Consider the following 12817-nt stretch of genomic DNA (forward strand, 5'->3'; position numbering starts at 1 on the left):
GTTCCCTGTCAAGACCTGAGTTCAGTGCCCTCCCGGTGGGCAAGGGGTGGGGGGTTGTGGAGAAAATGTGACTACAGTGTGACAGGGAGGAGTGCCTTGTGGCCCGAATCCCAGTTCGGCTCTTCATTAGCCGTTCCTCGGTGCCTTGGTTTCCTTATCCACAAACGGGCTTGATCAAGTACATGGGTGAAGGTTAAACAGGCTATTAAATAGGTACTAAAAGCCTTGAGAACCCACCGCGCACAGTTTTTGGTCTGCCGACTGACAGCCCCAGGCCAGATACCCCCGTGGCTCTGCATCTCCGCCTTGCGCAATCCTTTCGGTGGGAATCGTTTCTAGAGGAAATGGCTGGGCTCAGAATCTTGTGCATTTAAATGTTTGGTCTCTTCTGCCAGAAGGTTTTTCAGAGAAGTCGTGCCTGCTTAGATTGCAGACGCGGTATCAAGTTGATGAGGGAACCTGCGTGTGTTTGTGTGTAGGGGGTGGGCGGAATTTTATGGTGAATCTTCTAACAGTTTAGTAAGAGAACGTAGATCTCAAACAAACAAAGTCCTGCAGAGACATCTTGACGTGGTCCAAATCAAGCGTTTCCCTTTTCGCTTTGTAGCCCTTCTGCGGGATGATGCTGGCCCGGGACCCAGAACCCCACAGGCCATCACTCCTGGCTGCAGGTCTGGAGTGAGGGGTGTTAGAGAGTCAAAAAGCTGCATGTGGCCTCAGCACACGGTTTTGCCGGGAGCAAGTCAATCTTGGCACGGAGTGGAAGGACGATACGGGGTTTTTCACTTTATTTAGGAGGAACATGGGCTCAAGTGTGAATCCTGACCTAGGGGAACGCAGCTCTGCGTCTGTGCTCTGCTCAGGACGAACTGACACCCGGGCGGCTGCCTTTTGGCCTGAGCCCACGTCCACGGTTCAGAGAGGCCCGCCCCATCCTTCGGGGTGAGGCCACCCTGAGCCCCGGAGCCGATGTTAAAGTCCCTCACATCTTCCTTCTGCCTCCCTCTGCCTTTCTTCCGTTGGGTTTGAAATGTAGGCACGGCGCTGCCTTTAACATATGGGAAATGGCACCAACTTCCCAACCCCCATCCCGAGGCCTGCCTCAAGGTTGGGCCCCGCCCCCCCCACCGGGAGCGCCTCCGAAAGGCTGCAGTGTGAGTTGCTTCCTGTCTTCTGCTCCAAAGCATTTTTGAGTGGGAGGGGCACAACAGGCCCCGCCTTTTGGGCTGCCCTCCTGGACCCCCCAATCCTCCTCTTAATTCACAGAACGTGCAAGGACCCTGGGGAGGCGCAGAGTGAACAGCGGCTGCCTCTGATCTCCAAGGTCCCCCCAGCTGTGGGTTGGGGTCTCCCTTCCCCAGTGCCGGGACAGCCTCTGATGGGGTATACGACCCCAGACCTGGGACCCCTCTTTCTCCAGTCCCACATTGCTCACCGGGTGGGACGTGCAACGTACATGGCGGCAGCATCTCTGCCAGGCTCCCAGGCACCTGTTCCATCTTCTGCCTCATTCACTGGGGATGTTCGTTTTGAGCCTCTGCTCTCTCTGGCGAGCTGGACTACGGGAACTCAGCTAGGATGTTTTTTTTTTTTTTTTTTTTTTTAGCTAGGATGTTTTAATGGGAGACTGCAGTGACTAGCATGCTGGGAACAGAGGGGCTTCTCTTAGGACTTAGAGCCTTCCTCCTGGCCCCCTCGTTGGTCCACATTTCTTCTGCCATGGTCGCTCCTGGGTGGGATTGGTCAGCACATCCTTTAGACAAGGTCCTGAGATGGGGCAGGGTGGAGCCTTCTGGTTCCAAGTGGAAATGCTCTTCCCCTGCGGAAACCTCGCCCAGGGAGGGGACTTTGAGGGGGCTTGCCGGTGAGCACCCAGTCACCTGGACCACCTGCCCACCCTCCCCATCTTCCTATCCCCACCTTCAGGCCCCCATCTCATCCCAGCTTCCTCTCCAGCCTGGTGGGAGATGGCAGCTTACACACGCCCGCAGCCGCTTCCTGCTCCCCGCCCTCTGCCCCAAGTCGAGATGCACTCAGGCTTCTCCAAATTAGGGCCTTGATTTGGTCTGTGGAAATCAGTCCTAAATCCGGGCCTGGGTCTGCACTGGCTGTTCAGGGAGTGTGTGAGGGTCCCGTGCGAACCCCCAAAGCAGGGGGCCGGGGGTATACACTGAAACCTTTCAGGGACAGTTCAGGCCGGGCAGCCAGACAGTTTTGCTTGGATCTCTGGGGTGGCCACGTGGCCATACGTTCAACGTTCTGAGATGTCTGTGCCCCGAGCCAGCCAGAAAGTGACTTACAGCCGAAAGCAGAATTTGAAGGGCTTCTGCTGTGTGGGGAGGCCCCTCAGAGTAAACAGTGAGAATTTCTGGGAAATGTACATAAGGCCAGACTGTCGGGAAAGGACATGGGCCCAGGATTCCTGATACTCAGAGCTGGGAGAGAGGTGCCAGCTTTTCAGGGGCAGCCCAGCCCCAGTGGCTCTCTGTTTTAGGTAAATGACAGTCTGCCACTAGTTGGCTCTTCCTTCTAGGGAGGGTGGGGCTCACTCACTTGCTCTCAGGGCCTGGGCTGAGCACGCTGTCCACCTGAGATGGGAGCAGAGACAGCCAGAGCTGAGCCCGGCACACAGTAGGGGTGCAGCCCAGCTCCCGGAACTCCCAGAGGCAGGGAGCTTGCCCATCACTTGCCGTTTTATCCCCGGCACTTGAAACTGCTGGTCCTAGGCACCCAGTTAGTGTTTCTTGAACTGAATGAATGAACGCATTAACAAAGTTATCTGGAATTCATCTTTCAAGGTTGACAAAGCTCGGGCTAAAGACGCAGACCCTCAGCGGTGTATTTGGGGGGCAGCCAGTTCTGAGTGTGCCTGGCCTGGCTCCCCTGCACGTGTGCCCCTACCCGGTGACTGGTTCAGAGAGAGACGCCACCACCCCAGCCCTGGACGTTGACCCTCGGGGTCCCTCCGAATAAAGCAGGAGGCTTTTTATTTTTAATAGTCTGTCAGTCTGTCTCAATCTGTGTTCAGGGCAGACCCGTGGTGTGAGTCCTGATTTCCGTATTTTTGCACTGGAAACCGGAGCTCCGTGGGGTGAGTGGGCAGGACCCTCCTCAAAGGGCCTGGGCCTCCCAGAGTCTTCCTGAAGCCCTCCACCCCCACCAGTTCACAAAGGCAACGCTGTCTCTAGGTTGGAGCAGGCTTTGAAAGGTGGCCGTTGTTTGCTTTTCTTTATCATCAAATGTGCAAGGGCAGCTCTGTTTACCTAAAGGCAGGCGCCTTTAAGCTCATCCTTTCCGCAAACACCTAAAGGGTATGTTGAACATTTGAGCCACTGTCTCGGAGGGCGAAGCGTTTGCAGAGCGTAAGCCCAAGCAAGTGGGTAGATGGGGGCGAAGTGCGGAGACCCGCGGTGACCTGCGGTGTTCAGAGATGACCCTCGGTGACCCGCAGTCACCCCCGGCAACCCTGGTGGTGAAGTTGCCCTTCAAGGAGTGGTGGGGGGAGCTTTTCAGGGGCTGAGGCTGCAAGATGCGCCTGCATTCTGGCTCTAGGAAGGGCACGCAGCAGGGGCTGGCATGCAGGGCACCTGGCCACCCTTGGAATCTTTGCCACTGTCCCTATCCTGGGAGTCCCAGAATGGAGAGACTCACAGCTCTCATCTGCCAGGCCCAGGGCTGCTCCCCCTGAACCAGGAGACTGTGGCAAAGGTTTCATGCCCTGTGTCCCTGCGGAAAAGGTGACCTTGTTAAATCAACTCTCTCTGTGGGCAGCAGGGCTGCCTGCGTGGGCAGGGGGAGGATGCCACCTTGCTTGGTTTACTGAGCCTCTACTGGGTACTCGGGCACGGTTCTGAGGGCTTCACATGTATGGCCTCATTTCGACTTCTCAAGAACCCTCGGGGGGCAGGTACGGTTATTATCCCCATTTTATAGATGCAAAACCCGAGACACACAGAGGCAAAAGAGACTCGCTCAAAGTCAAGCTGCTAGTAGGTTGGTGGTATCGGAATTTGAACGAGCCTGTCTGATGTCAGAGTCTGTGTTTTCACCCACCTCTCCTCGCTGCCTCCTCGCAAAATGTTTGGTGCTGGCCGCAGAGGGCTTGTGTCCTACCACGGACAGGAGAACAGCAGGGAAGTGGGGGGAGGCAGGCCAAGTGTTCTGGGAATATTTTTATCTGGAAGATCTATTTCCCTACTGAGCTTGCAGGCTGCATCTCACATCCCGGTCTTTGGGACGGGGGTCCTGCTGAGGAAGAGAGCTGGCTCTTGTTGGTGGTGGGGATGGAGGATACTGGTCCAGGTGGCTGCACTAGGGTGGCCAGCCTGGTCCACAGAGAACCCACGGGGCTCAGCAAAGAGGCTGAGAGTGGGGACGCATGTTTCTCTTTACTCCCTGGCTGACTGTGCAGAGCCCATCCCCCAAACTTCAGCTTACAGCAGCCAAGCTCTCAGGACTCATGGAGACAACAGCATTCAGGGGTGTCCCACCCACATAGGAAGGGCATCTCCATGTCCGTGTCAGGGCAACAGGGCACACGTGGCACAGACCTTGGCTCACTTCTAGCACGTATGTTGGATTTAACTTTGTAAATTACAAAATAAATGTATGCTTCATAGAAAGCAGCATAGAAAACAAGAAGGTCTCTCCCCATCCCCAGCCCTGGTGTCAGACAGACTGGGGACACGTGGTGACTACAGCACACATTTTTTTCTGCCCACTTAATCTTCCCTCCCGAAGGAGGCATTTACCCTCATTCTACAGATTGTGCACTGAGGTTCAGGGAGGGTAAACAACTAACTCAAGGCACGTGGGTAGCGAGTGGACTTGCACCTGAGGTCTGAGCTCAGGGCCCCAAACCCTCACCCACCGGCGAGACTGCTGGTCTACCCGAGAGCTGGGAAACAACGCTAGCAATCGGCATCGTGATTATGGGGTCTTAGCCCCTCACTTCGGGTGGCACTGCATAAAGTGGCCCCTACCTGCATGCCACACTCTGCCCTCGGTTTGTTTCTTGTCTCCTTTCAACCCTAGGAGAGCCCCAGGTTGCAGGTTATTATCACCCCCTTTCATGGTGAAGAACCTCGCCTGTCCCTCCCCGCTCCTGCCCCACGTTCCTCCCAAGCCTCTCATTGGCAGATGAGATTCAGAGCTGTGCTCTCAGGCAGGAGTCTTGTGAGTGTGGTTACTTCTGGCTTTTTGGTGAAGGGGCGGGGGAGTTCCTCTGTTTCTGGGTGACCTCTCTTGGGCACCGACTATGACGTGGACGTCGGCAAACCTAGGGTCAGCCAAGGAGGACGGTGTGCGCCCTGGAAGTCAACCTCTGAGGGCACACGGGCTCCAACTGCAGAGTCCCCCAGGCACCCTTGATTCCACCAGTGGGCTAGTGGCTTCTGGGTGAGCGCCGAGACTCAGGTACCACCAGGCTTGGCCCAGGGAAGCCAACCGTGGGCTTTGGAAGGATCCAGACCTTGAGTGTTTAAACTGAAAGCGAGCCTGCAAATGGTCCCCTTGCCCTGGCCCTTAAGGAGACAGGTCTCTGTGACCGTCTTTGCTGAAATCCAGCACAGATGTCTTCTCTTGGAGCCTCTTGGGTGGGGTGGCAGTTTTTCAACTGTTAGCAATCTTTTAGTTAAAAAAAAAAAAAAAAGCAAACTTTCCAGTCCTGTTCTACCTGGAATACATTTTCTCCTGGGGGGGGCCTCCCCCGGCCTCTGCAGTTCTGTCAACACAGTGAAGCCAGCCCCCTCCCTAGCCTCAGGCAGTTGAATGAAGCAGTTCTTTGCTCCACCAAAGGAAATATTTCCATGGAGTTGGGCCAGGAAAACCCCTTGCTTGAATCCGGGCTGGCCCACGCCCAAAGCCACGGGGGCTGCATGTGGGCCGGGTGGGGCAAGGTGGCCACCTTCTCCTGGGGTCAGGGTGTGACTCCTAAAATCCACCTCACGGTGGTGGGCTGCTTCGCCAAGACCCTGCTCTCGGCCTGCCTCGTTCCCCCAGTAAGTGGGTTTCCTGAGGCCCCTCCCGTATGAAGGCAACCATTGAAGTTCATTTTCTTTTGCTGCTAACAGCTTGGAATTTCTTCACCTCTGCGGCAGGTTCAAGGGAGCCCTTCCAGAAGTCGGGTGAGGCTGTAGGGCTGCCCCTGGACACCCCCACGCCCACCCCATGCTCCAATGCCTCCATCTGAGGACGGTGCCTCCAACTACTCAGGACGGGGTGGGGGGGTCCCGAGTCTCTTGATTTTTATTTACTTATTAGAAAAATACTTCCTATTTGCAGTCCATCAGAAAGAGGCAGAAATGGTCAGTCTTCTTGGGTTGTTGCATAAAAAAAAATACACATAATAAAAGCAATACGTGTCAGTAGAGAAATCCACAAAAGTAGAAACAAGAGCAGATCATTCAGAATTTATTCACCCAGAACAACTAATGGTTTGGGGTGGGTGGTATTTGGGGGTATTACCTTTCAGCTCTTTTTCATTGGCTCTAGTCATGAAAAAGATCCCTAAAGAGCGATGCCCACCCTCCCTCCCACATACCACACACCCCAGAGTCCAACACGTAATGCTCTGCCTAGAAGGCCAGCAGTCTACTGGGAAGTCAGCTTTATCCGTGGCCTTTTATGAAAGGCGCTGAATTTTATTTGTCTTTTAGTATCTACAGTTTGGCAAACTCTTCTATGCAAAGGTTGGGGCTGAACCCGGAACTTAGCTTTCCTGGGTAGAAAATCCACAAGTGCCCAGGCGGCCGTGGTGCTCCCACTTACCAACCCCAGGATCACGACGCACGGCAGGGACCACCAAGCATCCAACCGGCAGGAAATGTGGGTAGGAACTGTGTTTGGATAAGTGACCAGAAAGAAAAAAGGGAGCCCCTCCTACAAGTCCTTAAATGCCAAACTCGAAAGTGTAGACTTGGTTTTGAAGGCAAAATCAAGTTCCTGAAAATTGGCTAGCATGGGAGCCACAGACTAGCGTGCATTCTAGAAGAGGTATTGTCAATTCCAGGATCCCAGAAGACAGGACTGTATTTGATCATTTCCTCCAAATCCTTGGGGGCTTGATGCCCTATAGAAGGCACAGAGGTGGTGCCCGGCAACTCCAGGCTCCCTCACTCCAAAGCAGCTTCATAGGAAGACCCTCTGTGTGCCCTTCTGCTTCTCTGACTTGGGATGAGGTCTAAGGGTGCTGGGGGTGGTTCAGGGACGTGTGATCTTGGGTGGTTTGAACTGACAGAGGCTGGTACTGGAACTAGGGATCAGAAAGGCAGGAGCGTTAGCCATCACTGTAGCCACCCTCGGGATGTGTGGAAGAGGGCCTGGAGGAGAGACCTCTGGGCTACACGAGCATTTTACCTGGAAGGCTGGGAAGGCCTGCTTAGAGGGGCAGGCACTCAGGGGTCGCTGTTCAGTAAGAGCCTGAGTATTGTTTTTGAGAAGAGACTACATTTACCGATGCCTGGAAGATGGCTACAGGAGGAGCTTGTCTTCATTTCCTGGCTGAAGCTTAGGACGTTTGTATACTTGCCCACAAGTATGTACATGTGGATAGGAGACTGCTCACACGGCTTTTGAGGGTTCCCAAGTATGAATTAAAAAAAAGAAGAAAAATGTATGCTTTGAATTAGATCTACGTGAAAAAAAAAAAAAAAAAAAGAGGCAGCAGGCTAAGCCCTGCGCCTGGGACACTGGCTCTCCTCCAGGGTTCTTCAGGAGAGTTGGGTTTCAGCATGTACAGAAAGAAAGTGAGCCGTTTCTCAAACCTGGATTTCCTTGTCTGTTTTGCCCTATAGATATGAATCTGAGTCCCTCAAATGTCCTTTTCGAGCAAGTAAAGCATTCAAGACGTTGTTCACATTGAGAAACAGTTCGGGTCCAAATATTACCATAGATTCAGCTCTTTCAAGTTATTTCTTTTTTTTGCTTTGGACCAACAAATATTTGAAAAGTTAGGTTCTGAGCTCCAGAAAAGCCAACGAAAACATTTAAACATATGGATTTTGTGTGTGTGTTTGTGTATGGTTGAACCATGCTCAGTAGAGATCAGTTTACAGCAGTCTGTCTTTCTCTCTTTGCCTTCTCCCCCCCCCATCTTTTTCTTTCTTTCTTTCTTTTAGGAAGCCAGAAGGATAAACATGTTGCCATGGAGTTCTGTTTAAAATAAAATACAATGGAAAGAAAAGCAGCATGATGAAGTAACCACATGGACGGCAGGACGCACCTGATACTAATTACTGTCACGCAGAATGTTCTGGAAGACATTTGACTCGCCTGATGTATACATTCAACTCAAGCAAAGCAGGACTGGAGGGCTCCTTGGGGACCATCTTGTCCAACTCTTTCCTTTTTCCAGATGAGGAAATAGGGGCCCGTAGTGAAGGGCCTGGACAGCAGCCTCCCAGTTAGGAGGGAGGAGAGCTGGGAATAAAACCCGCGGTGCTTTCGTCAGAAATATAGAATTTCCAGGGTCTTTTACCTTGGCCTGTCAGTGAGACCTTGAAAAAGAGGAGTGGGATTTACTGTTAAATGCTGAGCAGCAGCCGGAGGAGTCAGGGAGTCCGGAAAAAAAAAAAAGCAGAGAGGCGGCCTTTGCGCTGGGAGGCCCACCTCTCCTCCCGGGGGCCAGGCCTTGAGGGCAGAGATGCGCATTGGCCATCTGTAGTTTCTCCTTCCAGGGCCTCTCAGAGGCACCCCAAACAGCCGGGGGCTCCTCCCAGAGCATCACTCATGTCCTTTTGGGGCGGCAGAGATGACGCCAGGAGGCCCTGTCGCTAGGACAGCCTCCAGCGACCCCAAGTTCGTGACTACTGAGCCTCTCCGGTGGCCGCCTCGGCTCTCACGCAGGCCTCCCACGCGCGGAGGGTGAGCTGGCGCCCCCATGACAATGCGCACCCCTCGCCTCTGCCCCCGAGAGGCTAGCAACCGGGCCTGCGGGTGTCTGATTGGCCGCGCCGGCTTGACGACAGGGGCTCCTGGCCGCTGATTGGTCCCCGCTGGCTCCGGCTGTTTCCTAGCTATTAATACCGTGGCTAATAAACGCTCTCCTGTTGACTAGGATGCTCGGAGCCATGATTTTTTGAAGCTTTCTTGACGTCCGCGGTTGGTGCGGGCCTCTCTGTTTCGCAAGTCCCGCTGCTGCGGCTCTCGTCTCTGGGGCGCCGTGCGTGCTCCGCAGGCTGTAAATGGGGTTCTCTCCCCCCTTTACGTTATCTGACACTTTAAGGTAGCTCCCCGCCATGGCCTCCAAAGGCCACTTTATCTTCATCTCCCCAATAGCCCGCCTGCGCATCTATAAATGAGCCCTCCCACCAAGGCTCGGTGTCTCGTGCAACCTGGTGGCCCATTTTCACCTCCCTGTCGCTAGCCGTGGGCTTACAAGTAGATCTGTCCCTTCTTTTCAGCCCTGGAACCTCCCAACTGGGCTATAGTTACCTACAGGATCGCCGGGCATGGGGGGCTCGCTCTGAAGCCGCTGCTTTGAAGCCCCTCAGAAGTGCGGGGGAGCTGTTCTAACTTGATACCCCCGCGGGGCCCCTCTGCCTTTCCCCTTTGGGACTCATCACTCATCCTCACCCCTCTTCTGTCACCAGGCGCTTCATCCTTGCCCTCCCGGCTGCCACCCACCTGTCGCCCTAAGATAGATCCTTAGTCCCTTTCAGCAGCATTTTGACCTTTGCGAGAGGACATTTGATTGACGGTTCTGCCCGCTTTGCCACTCAGTGCCCGGCAGAGCTGCCGAAGGCGCCACCTGTTAAGGATTAAATCTCATGTGCCAAGTCCCGGAGCACGAGGCCGTGCAGCTATGTTCTGCCGCAACATGTGTCGCTGCCTGTTTCCCCCGGGGGCGGTGTGTGTGTGGGGGGCTTTTCAAAGTGTATGTGTGCGGACGTCATCTCACATTTGGGGGGTACTCTGTGCATCTCCTTGTGGGACACAGTCCTCCTCCAAAAGTACTTTCCCTATAGGGACACGGCTCGTGTCTAGATTATTACAACCCTGGTTAGGGGGTACCCCCTTGTTAACGTGGAGGAAGCGGACCCCCTGGCAGAGGAGGGGGCATTGCAAGGTTCAGGGCACGCAGGTTGTAAGCGGCAGAGCTGGGGACTCAAAAGCCAGTTTTTCTGACTCGGAGACGCAATATCGACTCTCCCAGTCGGAAATGGACGAGTGGGCTAAGAGGGGGGTGACAGACGCTGACTTACATTTGGGTACCGCTCATCTTGCCCGGGGCATTTTATTTCCCAGGACAAGAAGCAGAAAGCATCGTTTTCTTTTCCTAAGCCGCAACCTCTGGTGGAGGTTCCGAAATAGCCAGGTGTGTGATCTGCTGCCTGCGGTGCCCCAGCTTTACCCTCGGCCCGCCTGAGGATAACCACCCCTTGTCCAGTTCTCCCGGCAAATTGTGCACAGAAATCTGCCCGCCTGGCGCGCGGGGCTCATGTAAGAAAAAGCACCAGCGAGCTCAGGGTGTTGGTCATGGCGGCGAGGGGCACTGCGGCAGAATTTTTTCCTCCCTTCTTTGCTGCAATCTGGGTGCGGCTAGAGCAATTTGTCATAGAATCTGGGGGGCTCATTTTTCCGGCCAATCGCTTTTGGAGAAATGAGCGCATTGCAGCAGAATGCGCTGACGTCAGAGACCACCCCTTCTGCGCCTCGATATAAACCCCACCCAGCCAGCCCCTAGCGCAGACGGCGGAGAGCTGGGATGGAGCGCGCCGTGGCCCGCTGGCCTTGGCCGCAGCTCCTCGGGAGAGCCGGGGCGCCCGCGCGAGAACCTCCCTACTTGGTGAGTGGTTGGCCATCCTTTGCCCGAAAGGATGTGCAAAAGGAAGACGACACCCCCTTCTGGGCTGGGCTCCGTCCTCCTGGACATGCCGCAAGATAGATGCCGGGACCTTCTCCTGAAGGCGGCCACTTCGCCTTGTCCCCGAGCATCGGCAATGAAATTCTGTCAGGAAGGAAAATCTCGAGGCACATTTTCCTGGGGGGGTGGTGGTGGTGGTGGAAATCACAGGGCCACTTTCCAGTGCAGCCCTTGAGGGAAGGCCGGGTGGTAGGAGCTTCAATGAGGACGCGTGGGAGGAATCTAATCAAAGCCCTGTCAGAGGCCAGTGTGCCTCAGTCCCTGGGGTCCAAAACCCAGATTTTCTGTGTTTGAAGCCACCTTTAGAATCACGAGTGGTGGGAGATATGGCGGCGGATGTATTCTGCATGCCGTAGATTTAGGGGGGAGAGCACCCGAAAACAAGAGTCTCCTGGGCAATGTTTTCCTGCTAGTTTTTGGCCCGGTTCTTGGTGGCCGTAGGCGTGAGGAGTAGAGGTACTTACCCGCTAGGGATTCTGAATCCAAGTGCACAGGTTAGTGCAAAGCCTACTCCAGTCAAAATTTAGACAGTAAAATTGCTACCTGGTATCATCTGTTTATTTAAATAGTGGAGATGTGGCGCTCAAGTGCAAACCTACCAGAAACCCCCCTAGGATGAGTTCGGTAGAGAAGGGCGGCTGGGGGGAGGGTCAAGTAATAGGGGGCGAAGGCAGAATAGAAGCAGGGGGTGGGCTGGGGTGGAGATAAGGCTGTGTCCTTGGGTCTGGGAGAGGCTAATTAAGAGGGAAGAGAGAAATACAGAAAAGGGGGCGTGTTGGGGGGGTCTGGGTACTGGGAGCTGATAATTGGGGGTCGGGGGTCTTTTCAGTGTTGCGTGGTGGTCGCTGGAAGATTCTGACATGTTGTGGGCTTTTGACTTTTGATAAAGTCGCCTTTTGCCATTTCCTTTGTCCCTGTCAAGCTCCCCCCCCCCCCACGTCGCCCCCTCCCCACTGTGGGCCGGCGGGCTTGGGGAGGGGAGAGTGAGAGGGTTGCTACGTGGCAGGTTTCTGGAAGGTTTTCTTGCTGGCCGCCAGAGGGCGCTGGTGGCACTGCGGAATTTTGGGGGGCGGGGTGGGGAGGGGAGGTGGCCTTTGTTCTCCTGCTGGAGGGGGTCGGGCGCGGGATTTACTGGAGAATTCTGAATTCATTTACCTAAGGGGGAAATGTTTTAAGACCCCCGGGTTCACTGGGGAGCAGTTGCAGGTTTCGCGCTGGGCAGAGATGCCGGGATCGGCACTGGTTGCATGACCTAGGGTGTCGTGGAAGAGCGTGGACGCAGATTAGTTTGTTTTCGGTCGGTTTTGGTTTTGAGGGTCTTAGGAAGATGTGGCTCATTTGAGTAGGATGTAGAGGCTCTAAGATGGTTCGTTAGGCGCTATCGTGCGGGGGTCTTGAAATTCTTACTGTGACGTGGAAGGGAGGTGAGATTTGGGGTGGGGGGCTCTATGGTGGTCTGGATAATTTTAGGCGGTTTTGGTCGCCTTTATATTATTTTCTAGTGGTACCATATTTTGTAGCATGCGTCCAGAGACCATAAGTGAGTGAAAATAGTCTATTGAGAACTGGGGCTTTATAATTTTAATTAATTGATGTTTAATTGCATTTTCTGGAGGTTGGAGCCAAGATTTCTGTGTTTTTACCTATTAAAAGTGGAATCTTGTCCTGGAAAGACCCTTATGGCGACTGTCTCCTTGAAATCCTCATATCTCTCTGGTGCAAGATGACAGTTGGGGGGCGCAGAAGGACCCCAGGACGTGTATGGGGGCGTGCTGCCTGATGTCCACAGGTGGATTCTGGCTGGTGATGGCAGGCGTGGCGTTTAGGGGACACAGCGGCCCTGCGCGATGAGCTGGGGTGGCCCCTGTCCCCCCTTCCTAGCCTGAGACCTGTTGGGCCCCCCATCTTATGCCATATATGCCCCTGGCAGCTGCGGGCCAGGCGCGGGTGGCG

General features: G+C 54.5%; 1 protein-coding gene across 11 annotated transcripts in view; it reads left to right on the top strand.

The window, feature by feature from the left end:
* Positions 1-10683: 10683 nt before the first annotated feature.
* The window catches only part of LOC116747726, a 34133-nt gene continuing 31999 nt past the window's right edge, over positions 10684-12817 (top strand). For 10 of the 11 annotated variants that reach the window (XR_004348111.1, XR_004348112.1, XR_004348115.1 and 7 more), the window contains exon 1: positions 10686-10786. The gene's annotated coding sequence lies outside the window, so the exon portion shown is untranslated. Of the gene's footprint in view, positions 10787-12817 lie in introns of all 11 variants that reach the window. The other variant, XM_032620260.1, reaches the window with a different exon arrangement.

Source organism: Phocoena sinus, chromosome 2 (genome assembly GCF_008692025.1).
Source record: "Phocoena sinus isolate mPhoSin1 chromosome 2, mPhoSin1.pri, whole genome shotgun sequence".
NCBI classification, from domain to species: Eukaryota; Metazoa; Chordata; class Mammalia; order Artiodactyla; family Phocoenidae; genus Phocoena; species Phocoena sinus.